The sequence below is a fragment of the Marmota marmota genome, unplaced genomic scaffold (assembly GCF_001458135.2).
Source record: "Marmota marmota marmota unplaced genomic scaffold, marMar, whole genome shotgun sequence".
NCBI classification, from domain to species: Eukaryota; Metazoa; Chordata; class Mammalia; order Rodentia; family Sciuridae; genus Marmota; species Marmota marmota.
In genome coordinates this window covers 12,784,938-12,798,061 of record NW_025999853.1, presented here as the reverse complement: position 1 = coordinate 12,798,061, position 13,124 = coordinate 12,784,938, and positions in this window count along the sequence as shown.

The following is a 13,124-nucleotide window of genomic DNA, read 5'->3' as shown; positions in this document are numbered from 1 at the left end:
AGTAAACACTCACTGCACAACATAGAGTGTACTTAAGTGACCAAAAAAAGAACAAACATGGACAGGGGTTTACACAGGGGACAACTAGTTGTGGAAACCCACCCGGCTCTACCCCTACCCCTCCAGTCCAGCTGCTTGCTAGACCCACTGGGAAAGATTTATCTGGCCATGGAATTCAGAAGAATGGGTCCAGGAGAGATTGAGTTTTGAAAATGAACACAAGACCAGAAAACATGGGGCCCACAGGCAACATAAGGGACTAAGAATTGGCCCCTCCACCACATGAGTGGAACTCAGGGGAGATCCTGGAGTACTGTCTTCCAACATGGATCAGCAAGTACTGGGCCCTGGAGGTGCACTGATTTAAAATCTCCAGACCAATTGCACTCAGCAAAGACCCTGGAGCCCACCTAAGCCTAACCCTGCCTCCAGGAATTGTGCCAATGGGATTACATCTCTCACTCCAGCAATCCAGATGGTGGAGCATCATGCTCCAGACAACCCCACCTAAAACTGATGAGAAGAGAAGCCAAGAATCTTTTGAACTCCAAAAGAAAGAATTCTATAACTTTTCATTGACATTTTTTCTCTTATTTTTCTTTTTTCTTTTTTTCCCCTTTACTCTGTTTAATTGCAACCTTAATGGTACATGGACATTTATTCATACTCATATTTGGGGTTTTTTCTCATTTCTAGCATTTTTGAAGCCAGTTATTTTTCATGGGTCAGTTTTTGAGGACTAAAATGTTTGATTACTATGTTTTAGTTTTGTTTGTATTGTTTTTTTTTATTTTTTTAATTTGTATATATTTTTTGTCTTATCTATTTGCCTTGATTCTTTTTCTCTCTTCTACTAACACTCAATTTCTATTGTTCTCTCTTTCATTCTTCCTTTAATTTTTTTACTTCTACCTTCTCTTCTCCTCCCTCATAATCCTCACATACTATATCACTTCTGTTTTCTCCCTGTTCACCATTTGAAATTGTAAACCCTTTTACAAACTTGCTGTTTTTATTTTAGGCAATAACTGATCATATCATTTCTGTTCATTGTGATAATTAACTTTGTAGACATCATAATAGGGATTATTTGGTTTAATGCTGTATATTGTTTGTATTGGTTGTTACTACTATTTGTCTGCCCCTAAACAGTGAGGTACTGGGAACATTCAGGGACATTATAAGTCCACAGGGTAGAAACTCTACTGCCTCAGATCCATACTGTTAGATGGGTAGACACACAAACAATATGAAAAAGAAGGGAACAAATCGCCCCAAACAAACAAAGATATTCCAATAACAGAATCCATCCACACTACAGTGGAAGAAATGTCAGAGAAGGAGTTTAGAATATACAGAATATTCTGATATAGAGAGAGAATATATCAGAATAAACTGATCTGTGAAGTAAAGGACAGTATAAGGAGTGAAATCAGAGAGAACATACAGGAAGTCAATGATCACTTCAATAAAGAGAGATTATGGGGGAAAAAACAAGCAAAAATTCTCAAAATGAAGGAATCGATAAACCAAATTAAAAATTTAATTGAAAGCTTCACCACTAGACTAGATCACTTAGAAGACAGAGTTTCAGGCAATCCTCAGCAAGAAAAGTAAAGCAAAAGGCAGCACAATACCACACCTTAAATTACACTATAGAGCTATAGTAACAAAAACACCATGGTATTGGCACCAAAACAGACATGAAGACCAATGATACAGAATGGAGGACACAGAGACTAAGCCACATAAATACAGTTATCTCACACTAGACAAAGGCACCATAAACACACACTGGTGAAAAGATGGCCTCTTCAAAAATGGTGCTGGGGAAACTGGAAATCCATATGTAATAAAATAAATTAGACCCCTATTTCTCACCCTGCACAAAACTCAGCTCAAAGTAGAGCAAGGATATAAGCTTTAGACCAGAGATTCTGTGCCTACCAGAAGAAAAAGTGGGCCCAAATCTCCATCGTGATGGCTTAGGAACCAAATTCCTCAACAATACTCCTAAAGCATGAGAAGTAAAATTAAGAATCAATAAATGGGGTTGTACCAAACTAAAAAGCTTCTTCACAGCAAAGGAAACAATCAATAACATGAAGAGAGAGCCTACAGAATGGGAGAGAAATCTTTGGTCACCTGTACCTCAGATAGAGCATTAATCTCCAGAATATATAAAGAATTAAAAAAAACTTAACACCAAAATAATAATAATAATAATAATAACCCAATCAATAAATGGGCAAAGGAACTAAACAGACACATCTCAGAAGAAGAAATATAAATGATCAACAAATATATGGAAAAAATGTTCCACATCACTAGCAATCAGAGAAATGCAAATTGAAACTCCGTTGAGATTCCATCTCACTCTAGTCAGAATGGCAATTACCAAAAATAGGAGTAACAATAAATGTTGGTGAGGATGTGGGGAAAAAAATACACTCATACATTGCTGGTGGAACTGCAAATTGACGCAACCACTCTGGAAAACAGTATGGAGATTACTTAGAAAACTTTGAATGGTAGAACCACATATATAACTAAAAAGAACAAATTTTTAAAATTAAAAAAAAACTTATAGGATATTTTATGAAAATTGACCTGCTTATTCTAAAGCTCATCTGAAGGAGAAAACAAAAAAAAAATGCCAAATATTTCCTGGGAAGAAACTCGAGGAAACTCGCCTTGTAGTGTTAGAATCTTCATTTAATCGGTGTATTGTTCATGGGAGAGGAAGGATCAGCCTGGAGCTTCTAGGAAAGAGAAGTGGCTCTTTTTCCTGGAGGTTGCAATGTCTTGCAGTGATGCTAAAAATACTGCCACCATCTTGCTGCCAGCTTAAGCATGGAGCCAACACATCAAAGTTCAAACAGAAGAATCCAGAGAAATTGAGACAGACCCTGAAATACCACATATGGAGCTTACTTCTGCACTTGTAATTCACATAACTAATAACCTTGGTTGTATAAGCTCATTCAAAGGCATGAGGAAGGAGAGAAATACCGTCCTATCTGCAATCAAAAACATGCTGTCGGAGACAGTGTCTTACAACAATGACTGATTTAATCAATCCTTGGTTGTTGGGTTTTTAAGTGATATTCACTTCTCTTGTATTTCCTCCCAAAGAAAATGTTGCATGAAATTTCCTTATTACTAAACAGTGCATTACCACTAACTTCTCACTATGAAGCTTGTTATTCTCATAGGATAGTTTCCTAAATAATTCCTACTCGGGTGGAATTACTCAATCCAGAACATGGCAAAGAGATGTTTTTCTGAAAGAGTACAATATAACAAATTCTAATTTAATACAGAAAAACATGGAAATTCTAAATATTCCCTGAGGCCTAAACCAGACCCAACATCTCCTGTTTATCTTGGGAGAGTCAGAACATCTACTCGCCTTATAACACAAGGCCTCTACCGTATCTGCTGCCAGTAGAATAACAACAGTAATGCTAACAGTTGAGATTTATTGAACATTTATGCTGTGCATCATGGTATTCGTGCATTATCTCTTTGAATCTTTGTAACTATCTTCTTAAGGAACTTATATTATCAGTTCCATTTTACAAATAATGAAATGAGGCTTAGGGAGAGTTGGTGACTCATCCAGGATCATGCTGCTACTTGAAAACAGCAGAGATCCCGACCTGGTTTGTCTTCTTGCTTATGATCCTGCTTCTTAGACATATCCAGAGAAAGACTCTACTTCTGGATCTTTCCACCCAGTTTCCTAGCTCTTTCTAGTGCTCTCTCTTTGGGTCAATATTAAAAGAACCTTCAGAGAATAAATATCAGAGTGGACAGGAGGCAGGGAAATATATTCCCAACAGTGTAACCTGCTCCCTAAGTTCCTCTCCAGAGGGGAGGCTCACCTGGAGCGACATCTTGGTCCCTGTGGAGTTGCACAAGAGAAAGTGTCACCCAGTTCACTTCCCATGTCATCGCCACAGTGACTGTTCTTTTTCAGAACTAAGCATAACCCTCAGCAAGTGCCACCAAAGGCCACACAACAGAGATCCTGTAACAGACACTCTTGTTGCTCTGCAGCATCATTGCCTCATTCTTCCTCCTTCTCCTAAGCCCCTCAGCTTAAAATTCTTCTGCTTTATCTTTTGATGGAGTTGACCTCAATCTCTCTGACTATTGCCATTTCTCTTTGACCAGCTCAGCACTGATCCTTATGACCTTTAAGACAAAGACGATCTCTTATAAGAGGTGAACAAGGAAGCACAGCAGACCCAAAACTGGGGTCCAGAGAGAAGCCAGCTTTGGGGGGAAGATGTCATGGCCATGGATGGAAGACTGAGCAAAAGACAAGGAGGAAAGATCTATTTTTCTTGAGCCTGTCACAAATACCCTGGATCAAGTCTTACCGAAATGCCCTCTCCCTCCCAACTTACCAAATGCTTAAGCTGATCAATATCCTCTATTGTTCAGGCCAATCTGGGTTAGAGTCTCTGCTAATTGCAATTGAAAGTGTCGTAGCTGGTATGTTTTCTCTCTGGAACTTTCTTGCACAATCCCTGGATTATAGAATCCCAGTGATAGTGAAGCTAACACTAACATAGCACCTAATATACGCCAAGCACCGTCCTAAGCACTTTCTACATTTTTGGCTCATTTAACCCTCACAACAATCCTATGAGCTAATGTTCAGGGATTTTTAGCCCGTTTTTTAAATGAGGAAAATAAGACACAAGAGAAGGTTAAATAACTTTGCCAAAACTAACAGATGGCACAGCCAAGGCTCAAACCCAGACAGTCCTTCCGTCTCCAAAATTCTTGCGCTTACCCAAGCAGCTTGCTGCTCATCACCATTGTCCTGGGTGCTGTCATTAAGGGAGTCCAACAGCATATTGCCTGGGGAAGTTGGAAGTGGGGTGTGGGTTGGAATATGCAAATATTCACCTACCACGTATTTTTTTAGGGGACCTGAAAGTACATGTGTCCATTTTCATTATCCCAAAATCCAGTTGAGAATTTGACTGGGTCCATCTCCTAAGCCACTGATGAAACTTCCTCTGCCAGGTTATTTCTCAGCTGCTGACAGTGTTGTCTAGGCTGGGTCGATATTTTCATGTCTACTCATAATCCTGTGTGTCAAGATCACTGAAATATAAATGCCAGTGGTTTTTCTCTGTATTCTAGCTTTTGCTTTGATGTTAGACATAAAGTCTAAAGTGTATCTCCCCAGTATCCTGTGTGCAGAATTCAAGAGTTGTAAATTTATGTACAATGTATTCACATAAACTAGAAGAATCCACCATTGTGTTTTTGAAGCTCATCTGTGTGTCATTGTGCATCATCTCCTCTTGGCTGAAGTGGCTGTGGAAGCATCAACCAATGACACTTGGGTTTCAGATTCTGCCTTTGTCTCCATTCCAAGTACTCTGAAAATCGTCATTTAAAAAAAAAAAAAAGTGGCCAGGTGCAGTGGCACACATCTGTAATCCCAGGGGCTCGGGAAGCTGAGGCAGGAATATCAAGGATTCAGAGCCAGCCTCATCAAAAGTGAGGCACTAAGCAACTCAGTGAGACCCTGTCTCTAAATAAAACACAAAAAAAGGGCTGAGGATGTGGCTCAGTGGTTGAGTGCCCCTGAGTTCAATCCCTATGCCAAAAAAAAAAAAAAAAAAAAAAACCAAAGTGCTACAAAAATTCTCTTTNAGAGAGAGAGAGAGAGAGAGAGAGAGAGAGAGATGGAGGGAGGGAGGGAGGGAGATTCTCAATATTCTTGCCCTTCGCAAATGATTATCAGAGTGGTCTATGGGATTAATTCAAGTCCTCTCTAGGGTTCAGATCTTTGATGGGAGCACTTGAGGAGGCCTTCTAATGGCTTAGAATTAACTTTGTTTGTCCGGATAACACAATTGGCTGTTGCCATTGCTGCTATAAGGTTCAGACATGATCTCTTCTCATTTCCAAAGCGATTGGCCAAAAGCAGAACCAAATACAGCATTTCTGGAAGACAGAGGAAAAATCATTGGCTCAACAAAATCTATAACTTAGCAACAAATGTACATTGCAATTCTACTTTTTGCTGAAGAATAGATGCCAATGATGGTTAGTTTTATGTGCCAACCTGATTGAGCTAAGAGATGCCCTGATAGCCAGAAAAACATTATTTCTGTATCGATAAGAGTATCTATAGAAGAGATTAGCATTCAAATTGGTAAGCTAAGTAAAGAGCACCCTCACCAACTCAGGAGGGCTCAATTCATAGACTGAAATTCTGAACAGGAGAAAAAAGGTGGAGGAAAGGTAAATCTGCTCTCTGCTTGAGCTAAAACATCCATCTTCTTCAGACTCAAGCCAGATCTTATACTAGTAGCTCTCCTGGTTCTCAGGCCTTGGTGCCTGGACTAGACCTACACCACAGGCCTTCTAGTTCTTAAGCTTGAAGTCAGCAGATTATAGGGCTTCTCAGCCCTCATAATTGCATGAGCCAACCCCTCATTAAAAAAATATATTTTTCTAAATATCTCCAAAAGTCCATTAGTTCTATTTCTCTGGAGAACCCTGACTAATGTAATACCCCATTTAAAATGAAGCTGGAATCCATCGGGTAAACATAGATTTATTTTGTACCATGGGTAGGGGCAGGGATCAAAAACCCAAAATATCACTTCTAAGAAACTTCCTTTATTTTTCACTGTCTCTACACAGGCAAAACATAAATCAGAAATTATGTAAGACCAGTTTTGAATGTCTATTAAATGCTAACTTCTGAATAAAATACTTTAACATTTGTTACCTCATTGAAAATAGAGGTTGGAAAACAAAGGCTTGCAAAGTGGTAGTCATCCCATATTACAGAGGAGGGAAATAAGAAAACTTGAGTTCTATTACAGTGAGTAAAGAGATAGGCTCAAAATACTTCTAACTGATGCACTTTCTGCTATCATGCTGGATCTTTGGAATAGTCAAAATACAAAGATCCATTCTGATGGACACTTGATAAAAAAAAAAACACATAGAATGTAATCAGCATTACATTTATGGGTGCCATAACTGCTAGGAATAGGAATATAACTAGTGTTATAAAAAGACAATTGATGAAGACTTCATACTGTAAAAGAATTATTAAAAATGAAAAACTGATAAGTCTGCAATCCATGTATCAGCCTCAGATATGTGGAACACAGGCCAGATTGGACCACCAAAACTCATAACACAAATCCATGATGAAATGAAAAGGATCCATACAGGACCAGGACCTTTTCCTGAGGTATTATATTAACATTTTAATCTAGAGAGATTTATAGAAAATACTAGCTCAAGACTGTGGTGCCATGTTTATTGGTATAATGCATTTTCAAGTTAGTTTTATGTAAATGTTATCACCCTTTTCTTAGTGTAAATTCAACCATTCCCCAATAAAACTGGTGATCTTTATAGAGTTCCACATTAAAAGAACCACTCCAAAAAAGAGGTGAATTCTAGAAATTGGCTTCTGCTTCTCCTACTGCTGCTCATCATTCTGGTGCCCAAAGAAAAGACCATGCTATCATAAATAGCATGAACACCTCCAGACCACGTTTTCTTTCCATTTGACTTCCTGGACAAGTTTCATTACATATTTAATAAGGAAATTTTTTAAGCCTACAGTGCTGAATGTAAGACTTACAAGGAAATTTTCACTAACAAAGAAATATGCTTAAAAGCTCAATTCTTCCAAAGATAAATCAGAGATTAAAATGTGTGTCTTTCCATTATTCTTCCAAGGCTTTGTAAGTGCTGGATGGAAATATATAGGAATGTATACCTGGCAGAGATCATTTTGTATCAAGAATGATTGAATGGCCAAAAATAATTCCAGATTTTTCTAAATGCCTCCTTTTAGAAAAACTTTAATAGTTTGTACATATTCAATCCTGGGTTCTGCTTCATAGAAAATGTGTCCTTTCCAAGGCTAGCTATGAATATATCTGCCCCATGCTTCTCGTCGATTTTTTTTTTTTTGACACATTCTCATGAGTCCCTTGCACACCTTCAGAGTGTAAGCCTTGGAGAAAGAGGTTTTGTTTTGTTTTATGCAAAACCTTTGACTCCTATAATGTGCAGTTCACACCTTTGGTGTCAAATAAATGACAAGTAATCATTGTTCAAGGCTATAACACATTCCGATGTGAAGTTTTATAACAATCCCTGCTTTCCTTGAGCTGCTAAAATCATTAAATTTATGACATTGGTAGATTAGTAGAACTGTATGCCTCTGCTCTATTTACTTAATTTTTGAATTGACTGGAATGTGCTTTTAATGTGGAAATCGTATTAGGGTGTTCAAATATCTTGTATGCTGAACAAGATTATTAGCTGTGGAAACCAAATGGGATTTTATCCATTGTCAGAGTCCTCTATTTCCTTGACATGTTCATCCCCTCTACTGGCAAACCAAATTGGATGTCAGAATCTGTTCCAAAATGCCAACAACATGGTTTATAATTGCAAAGTTAATGTCTATGAATAATAAAATTGTAAACAAGCAAAGCACTATCAAAAATTCAAGATGATTATTTTTTAATGATTATATTTCTTCCTGTGTGTGATAGTATTATCTTTCCTGAGACTGAACTCTAGTAAATTTCTGAGCCTGAGCATCATGAAGACAGAGACAATATTTTTACCATCAATCTAATAGTAATACATGTCTTGGAAAAGTAGCAAGTCGTGTAAGAGAAAAGGATCCCCTCCTTATTCCTCATCTTCCCTCAGACACTTTTGAGGTAATTACATAAAGAGTGCATGAGTAAATAAATGCCCTTTGCAGCTAGTGCAACTGCATTCAAAGGTAGAGAAGACAGAATTTCGTTTCCTGACTTTCATTGATTTATTGGACTTATTTACATGCCCTTTAAAATCCATCTCAATTAAAGTTTACCCTAGAACCAGGACAGGTTAGAGACCACCTGGTAGCCTAATCCCTTCAGGTTCAGGTGAAGAAACCACTGCCCACTTAGCTTAAGGGCCAGGTCAGAGCCATCCTCTCTGACTTGCTATGGTCTGACTTAAGTTCAGACCCACCCCAATACTATCTGGCAGGTCTCCAAACTCACCTTTGGAGTCACTGTCTTGGTTCCAACTGCTTGCCCTCACCTAGTGGAGCTCCACAGCCCAACTCCCTGTCAACACAGCCCTTTCCTTGTATCTCACCACCCTCAACTCCAACAGCACAAAAGTCTCCCTGTATTTGCCAATACACTGCAGAAACTCTGGAAAAGTAAATGCCATGTTATCCAACAACACCTACCGTGCATTAATGCTTTTTATGCCCCAAATGCTCTAACAGGTGTGCTGCCAACACTCATATGTAACCCTCACAGCCCTTTCACATTAGGATCACTATGCAGATTGGAATAGTGAAGATCAGGGGACCTAATTAACTTGCTTAAGGTCACACAGCAGGTAAAGGATACAACCAGAATCTGAACCTACTTCTATCTTCTGCTCAGGGCCTGTCATTTCCTCCTAAAGAATGTGGTCATTCGTTCAACACGCGTTTCAAATACCAAGTATATGCCAGACACATTGCTGGAAGGGCAGGGGATGAAAAAAACAAGTTGGAGCATTCAGGGCAATGCTGAGACTTGAGACCCTGAGCTGTTATTCCCCAGGGAGTGAAGAGGGTACCTGAGCCCACTCACGCCATGAGGCTAATCCAGGCAATAATACATCAGACCTGATCTCAAGAGGGCATTCTCCTAAGACTTCATATACTCAGTTGGCTCTACAAGTACCACAGATTTCTTTCTGAGTTTCCTTGCAGCGAGCGCTAGCTGGTATTCCCCAGCAGGCTTTCTCCAGCTGGGTCTGAGAGTCTCGGGAAAGCGGAGCCACATTCCCTACACACCTAGATCGGATGCTCAGCATTGTACAGCTCTTCTCAGACGCTCACACCCTGTATTTTAAAAAATTACTAATATTTGCAGAATTCAGTTCTCCACCTGTTTCTCTGCCCCTTCCCTCACTCCATGCAATAACCACAGCCGGTCCTGCCCCTGTGTTTGAACAATGGACTCAGGTTTGCCTTTCTAAATGACCTCTGCGGTCAGCTCACTGTCCCACAGGTTGGGAGCTTGCTCTTTTGTTACTTCCATCAGAGAAACTTTGGAAGGTGGGGTTTGGGGCTTATGGTTTTGCATTCTGGTCATTTGGCACTTGCTTTTGGAGGTATTTCATCCACCATATGCCGCTGCTCCTGCCTCCTGGTCTCCTTGGATTCATGAAGGGTTTTGTAATGAGAGCTACAAGACAGTGGGGGTTGAGGGCAGAGCAACTCGCCTTGATTCTGATTCCTCTTTTGAGTATTCACATTTGTCTTAAGTGGGTTCGTTGAGCTTGGGGGGGAAAAAAATAAAACCAGCCATCAAAGCACCTAAGTATCCATGAGATACAAGCAAAGCAAAATGGTTAAACCCTACAAAGATGAATTGTGAAAAAAAAAAAATCAGATGGTTCACTCATAGCAAGAAATTAAAAAGTCAAATAGAAAAGGGACAGTGGAGTGTGAGAAGGAAATGCTGACAGCTAAATTACCCTTCAAGTAAAAAGAGATAATCCTCCTGCCTAGGCATTCATGCCAGAGCTGGAATTTTAATTCCGACGGCCCTGTATGGGCCTCCGGACCATTATTCTCATTCCTGTATTCAGTTAACAGTTCTTTCTTCGTTGCAATAAATGTTTGGGTACATTCAGCCAGAGGCTTTTTAGATGGTGAACATATTTCCACAAGGCAGAAAAAAAATAAATATGATATGGTTGTTGCCTATTTCAAGAACCCCATATGGCTGCTTTTAGACAGGGGCTGTCCCCCTCTGGAGACCAGCTTCCCATTTGAAAGGGTGTTCAGCACGTCCTGAGACTAGCTTTATAAATCAATTACTAAAATTTAAATCACATTCTGTCATTCACTTCAGCCATGGAAGAAACAGGGAATCTTTTAATGACTTCAGAAACATCCATACGCGTAAAAGCTAAAACTAGCAAATATTCGTATCCTTTCTTGGCAGACAACTCTGGTAATTAAGGTAAACTACTAATAACCCTTTTTGGAGTGCAGGATAGATTGTTCCCAAACATATTGAGAGGAATCATATTGAGCAGCTTGAAGCCCAGACAGATCCTTCGAGAGAACCCTGCCAAGAACAGAATCTCCCACAAGGAAAACACAGACCTGCAGAAATCAAAACCCCTGAGTCTGTCCCAGGGTTTTAATCTGCCTGACATGTTCTATGCTGCATCCTTTATGATCACTTGCTTGTGTCCCAATTCTGCCAAAAAGTTGATGTTCGGTTGACCAATCCTTTCTTAAAGCAGTCATTTTACTCCCTTTTTATTTTTTTAATTAATTCTTTTTTTTTTTTACACAAATGGAGCACAACTTTTCATTTCTCTGGTTGTACATGGTGTAGAGTCACACCATTCGTGCAGTCATACCCATACATAGGGGTAATAATATCCATTTCATTCCACCATCTTCTGCCTGACACATACTCCCTTTCCTCCCCCTCCCTCCCCTCTGCTCAATCCAAATTTCCTCCATTCTTCCCTTGCCCCCCGTTATGGATCAGCATCCACTTATCAGAGAAAAGATTCAGCCTTTGGTTTTTTGGGATTGATTCACTTCGTTTAGCATGATATTTCCCAACTCCATCTGTTTACCTATAAATACGATAATATCATTCTTCTTTAAGGCTAAGTAGTATTCCATTATGTATATATACCACAGTTTCTTTATCCATTCATCTATTAAAGGGCATCTAGGCTGTTTCCACAGCTTAGCTATTGTGAATTGAGCAGCTACAAACATTGAACATCACTGTAGCGTGCTGATTTTAAGTCCTTTGAGTACAGACCAAGGAGTGGGATGGCTGGATCAAATGGTGGTTCCATTCCAAGTTTTCTAAGGAATCTCCATACTGTAAGGCAGTCATTTAATGACTACATTTGCCAAAGGGTCTTGAACAGCATTTGGGAAATTTTGCTATAAAATTTGCCAGATAATCAATATTTTCAACTCTGCCAGCTATATACTTCCTGTAGCAATTCTCAATCCTGCAATTGTAGTGAGGAACAACCACAGATAACAGTAAGCAAAGGAGTCCAACTGTGTTCTTACCACACTTTGTTTATAAAAACAGGTGCTGGGTCCTAGTGGGGGGCTGTGGTTCTCTGACCTCTGCTCTTGAGGATAAGTAATGGGGGATGACAGAGCAAGCCAGCCACTTGCTCTCCCCAGGAAGTCTCTGCCAGACTTCCTGGTACCTGACATGAACTGTATCGCCCAGGGAAGATGAGCTCAGCCTATGGGGAAAACAACCCATTTTGGATGTCTAGACTTCCTGAGCCCTCCGACGACGATGACACATCACAGCATTATTTAGCCACTCGTTGGCAATGAGTCACTGCTTGATTTGCAAGATTCCCTGCTTCAATGAAAATACTGAAAGCCACTAATATTAGTCACAGCAAGAAGCTGCCCCTAAAACTGAGAGAGGAAATTACTTTGCAGTTTTAATTTCAGACAATGAACTAAAATGACTATATATCAAATGGTTTTTAATGCTGCCTTTTGGTACTAACACAAACGAGAATGATGGATTTCAACTTGTGTTGTTCTCCATAGCAGAACAGTGTCTGGAGTCTTGAGATGAGAGACTTGGCCAGGTGTGCCATACACAGAAGAGGAGCGTGAGCTTCACACTCAGCCAGGCCTGGGTGCTGAGTGTATTTACCCCCTCTCCCTGGAACCTAGGCAAGTCATTGACCTTTCTGACTTATTTCTCTGTTTGCAAAATAATGCAATAAGCCCTGCCCTGACTCTTTCTCTACCTCAAGAAGTTGTTGGCCAGGAATTAGGGTGTTAGGGACAGAAGTCTATGAAACGAGATAATGGCTAAGGAAACAGTTTATCTGTTGTACAGTTTTCCCCACACAGGGAAGGTTATAATTTTGGAGACTAAAACTAGCACTTGACTCAAGAGCACTGACTGATGTCCTGTTCTGACTTCCTGATGTCCTCTTCTAGTGACATCCTCAAGGACAGATTCACCTGTTGAAAGCCCACCAGTCTTCTGAAGTAAGTTCATTGAGGAGCATCCTGATGATCA